Source organism: Octopus bimaculoides, chromosome 22, assembly GCF_001194135.2.
Source record: "Octopus bimaculoides isolate UCB-OBI-ISO-001 chromosome 22, ASM119413v2, whole genome shotgun sequence".
Lineage (NCBI taxonomy): Eukaryota > Metazoa > Mollusca > Cephalopoda > Octopoda > Octopodidae > Octopus > Octopus bimaculoides.
The window spans coordinates 32,066,045-32,071,248 of record NC_069002.1 but is presented as its reverse complement, the minus strand read 5'-3'; the positions used below and the strand labels follow the sequence as shown (position 1 = coordinate 32,071,248).

Genomic DNA, 5,204 nt, shown 5'->3' with positions numbered 1-5,204 from the left:
ATACATACATACATACATACATACATATATATATATATACAGTCATACATATGTTTACACACATGTATAATATATAATTTATAATGCATTTAAAAATATTTAATGCTAAAACTTAAAATTTAACAATTCAGAAGAACGTGTTGCTGCTTTATCACAAAATGCAGCTTAGTTTCACTTCTTAACAAGCTCCATTGTTAAAATCTCTGAAGAGATTTGTTAAGATCCGAAACAGAACTTTAATTTGTAAGGAAATTATGAATAACACAACACACACACGCGCGCACACACATACATACGCACACACACATACATACACACATACAAACAAACAAACAAACACGCACACACACATACATACATATACATATATACTGTAGTAGTGCCTGTCAAAAATGACGGAGTTTATTTCTGTTTCTATTCAGTAATTCTTCCTTTTCTGCTTCAAGTCTTGCTTCATTTTCTTCTTGTCTTTCATTTTGTCTTCTGTCAGTGATTCTTATTCTTTTAACCGCGATCCCTTCTTCTGTTTCCCCTTGGTTTTTCTTGTAGATTTGCACCAAATTCTTCGCATCAGCCATTGACTTACTTTTGCCATAATTTTTGCCCAGTAACTCAATGTCGAACAGTTTCTCTATAGCTGCCTGTTTGACTTGCAATTACCTTTGTATGTTTAAACAATTTTCTCATTACTTCCTTACTTTTTCACTCTCACTCTTTTACTCTTCCTTACCATTTTTATAATAATTATTATTATTGACTCATTCGCATACACCGTTATTTTTCCTCTTCTGCTATATATATATATATATATATATATATATATACATATATATATATATATATATACATATATACATACATAGCTGTAATTATTGGGGCACTCGGATATGTAACACACTGCCTAAATACCAATCTTGAGAAATTAGGTTTCTCAAAACCGGAAAGGAGAAAGTTAATTTGAAGACTACAGGTTCAAGCCATCACTGGAACTATAAAAACCTGTTAAACTTTCCAGAAGTTTATCATTTAAGAATATATAAGCATGTTTAGGTATGCAAATATATGCATGAGAATACATACATTAAACAAAACATACAAATCTTCACGTATACATCCATACATACAAAAATACCCTGTTGGTGTTGAAATTCCAATGAAGGAGCCTTGGATCTGGGTTAGAAACCGGTTCTTTCTCTATTGGCAAGAAATCTTGGAATAAAACTGAATAATGACTTAATACATACGTACATACATACATACATACATACATACATACATACATACATACATACATACATACATACACAGGGAGAAGGGGAGTTCTACGTCAGTTTTTCTCCCAATGAAAACCTTCCCCAATCTACTTTCTATTTCTTAAGTTCTCCCTACGCTTCGACATTAGGCGTATTTCTCTTTCCCTATCTCTCTCATTCTGTCATCTTCTCTTTCTCTCATATACTTACTCTGTATCTCTTTTTACAGTATCCCATAACCCCTCAATTCCTCGTCTCTGTCATAGAGCTCTTCTTTCTTTCCCCTTTTCCTCTCTAACTCGCGTTATCTCTTACTTTCTCACTTTTTGTTCAGTTCTTCCCGATATTTCAATGTCTGCTCGCTAGATTGCCTGTCTCCTATGCGTTCTTGATGCTGTCTGTTGGCTATATCTTCTCTTGGCTTTGTTTCATTTTAATTTATTATCCAATCCATCTCACTTTATAATACTTTCTCTATCTTCCATCTCTTTCGTCACTACTTTCCACATCTAGATTCTTATAGAGTGACACATATATAAACATGCTTATATATATATAAACTGTATACATATACACACATACACAGATACGCACTAACACAGAGATATACACGAACACACACACACATATTTGAATAACATACATACATAATACGATATATATATATTACAATTCATATAACATATATATTATGATATATATAATAACATCTGCATTATATAATATATTATAATATATATAATATATATATTAGAAATATATATATATATATATATATATATATATATATATATACAGGGTGTCCACAAAGCCTGGGTACACGAGGATTAACACATACTTTAAGAAATTATTATTTCTTATATTTAATTATGATTTTATTTACTCCATGTAGCCAGACTTTGTAGACACCCTGTATATATATTCATATATATATATATATATATATATATAATGCTATATATACATATATATATATTCTTCGCAGACCCTCCGCGACTACTGAGGTTGATACTCTAAATGTTTTGTTTAAACTGATGCAAGTTAACGTCTTCGGGAAAATGAAAAAGGAGAAGGTTCCAAATGGGATAATACTCTGGAGATAAAGAAATGAGCATAATGGATATCATTAGGAAAGAGTATATCCGATGCGCCGAATGTGTAGTTGGGAAGCACCTGAATTGTGGGGGTACGGGGTCAGTCAGTGCAGAGGGACAGAAGTCATTATCATAGCGACAGAAAAGATATAGGGGGCAGCACGCCTGGAGAGTAGGGGATGGTGGGGTGTCCGTTAGTGATGGGATCCAGAGAAAGGTCAACCGATTGATCCTTCAATGTAGGTATCAGAAGTATCCTCCCAGATCTGAGAGCAGTTTTCTGTCGTACTTGTAAATTACCAACAGCTGTTAAAAGTTGAAATACTTTCCGACCCTAAATAGAAGGCCTTCATGTTCGTGATGTGGCCGTTTCTATCCGTTTCACCTGGAGAAACGATCGGTAATAGAGATGTTTTGTTAATTATGTGAGTCCCTTCGTTAATCACGCCATTCAAGTAGAAAATTTGGCCAGTTCCTATTTGTGTGAGATTTTCTGCAAATTTTAGCAATGGAGTTGGCAAGATTGTCAATACAGTTGCATTCAACTTTTGCAGTGTTTTTGTTAAAATCTTATATTTACGGTTGTTAAGGAAATATCTGTGTCTTAATTTTAGAACGGTTCTGCCTATGCTGGATATTACATATATACTAAAAGGTGGGTTGAACCATGATATATCTCTTTTCGTACTTTGCTACTTTTTGTGTTATACGCGATTGCATTAGACACGATTCACTGAACTCACAAGCCGACTTTTGGCGGAGATCAGTGGAGAACATGAGACGAAGGAAAACAGTGAGTAGTAAAGGCACACACATACACGCGCATGTGCACATACATACATATACATACACACAGGTACATGATCACTTACCCATACCCACTCAGATAGGTCTAGAAAGAGGAAAGAAAAGTTCCCTGTCATATGCATACACACATAGGTAAGCAGGTACATATACAAAGACACATAAAGTACGACCTGCTTTCAGCCAGCTGTCGATAGAAGGGCTGGCGAAAGAAAAGGTTGAAGGGAGCCGGACGTATAGATACACAATAGAAACACCGAAGTCAATCACTTCGACTGAGACGGAAAAGAGAAAGATAAGGGAGAAAGAAAGATAAATGAAAGGAAGGAAAAGTCCGAGTAGAAGAGAGAGGTGAAGGGTGTTATAAATTCCTGTTCGTCCCTCTGACATACATATGCATTCATGTGTATCCGCGCGCACCCACACACACATATACATACATGGGGGAAATCGTTATTGATTCATAGTAGGAAGCAACTTTTTCAGATGCGATATATCTTACGGCGAATTTATTGGTCCCTGGTACCAGGGTGCTATACTACAGCCGGTATGTCCTACTCACAGGCAGCAGGAAATGTCCGTCCACTAAATTCTACATCCATCATTGTGTAATGAATTCTCTGTTATGTATCTTATCTCTGACTTTGGAAAATGATGACGATTTCGGTAATTTTTATATTTTTTGGTGATTCTTAGAATTAATATGCCTTGCTCTTTCTAAGGCGGCGAGCGGGCAGAATCGTTAGCAGGCCGGACAAAATGCTTAGCAGCATTTCGTCCGTCTGGACGTTCAAAAGTCAAATACTGCCGAAGTCGACTTTGCCTTTCATCTTTTCGGGGTCGATAAAATAAGTACCAGTTGAGTATTAACGATGTAATCGATTTGCCCCCTCCCCTGAAATTGCTGGCTTTGTGCCAAAATTTGAAATCAATATGTCTTGCTCGTCCTTTCTCTCCATATTTGCTGGTAAGTTAAAGCGTGAGCGTCTGACGACTTGCCTGTTATTGTGTGTGTCTATGATTGTGTTTCCTTGAATATAAGTGCCTACATGTGTGTGTATGTGTGTGTCTGAATGTGTGTGCTATGCATAATCGTGAGATAATGTCCACCTCTATCCTCTTCTCTCTTTTTCCCTGGACTCTTCTTTTTCTCTTCCCTTTTTTATTTCTTCTGGTTTATTTTTCTTTCTTCATTGGAACCCAGATCCTTGTGATAACTAAGCGAACTACATCAACCACTAGGCTACACCACATTTACACACACACACACACACACACACACACACACACACACACACATACACACGTATATACATACACATAAACGCACCTACCATGAATATGCGTGTATAATAAGCAAAGCACAAAACAATTATAACATGATAAGGTTTTCACTTACCCTGTTATTCCATTCCTTCCCTATTGTCATCAGTTCCCTTGCTGTCATCACCAACTGTGTTGTAGCCTTCATCTCTAACCATATCATTTGATGTTTTCCCTGAGTTTCATTACTGAACCTTCCATCACGCCTCCTAGTGAGCATTATACGACCTTTCTCATCCATTGTTTTTCACCATTTATCCTGTTGTGGCATTCATCATTGACCATATTTTCGCTTTTAACACTAACCCAAACCCTACCTTTTGTAACTGACCCTTTTGTAACCATTGTTTCAAAACCCGATTCTATACATGTCAATGATCTTGTAGTAACCATTGTTGTTGGCTTACTGTGACCTTCGTCAAGGACCCTGTCATCTCCATTTTTTTGTTCCCCTATTTTGTTTGATCTGGCGTTCCCCTGGTTTTCGTGTAAAACTTTTTTTGTTGTAAGTGTAGTTGTAACATGACTTTGGATTTTGTTGTGACCCTCAATTTTGGTAGTATTTAACCCCCACCACTTTGATATTTCCCTTCACTTTAATTCAGGTTCCATTCCTGCTTCATTCCTCCCTCAAATGAGCCATCTTCAAATTCTGCTCAGATTCTACTCAATACCATCTTAAGATCCCTCCTTGACAGTGATATATACGTGTATATATATATATATATAT

The 5,204-nt window shown here is 36.1% G+C and overlaps 1 protein-coding gene across 4 annotated transcripts in view; it reads left to right on the top strand.

The window, feature by feature from the left end:
• LOC106869637 (uncharacterized) overlaps positions 1-5,204 on the top strand; it is a 99,735-nt gene that overhangs the window by 44,304 nt on the left and 50,227 nt on the right. The window lies entirely within an intron of this gene.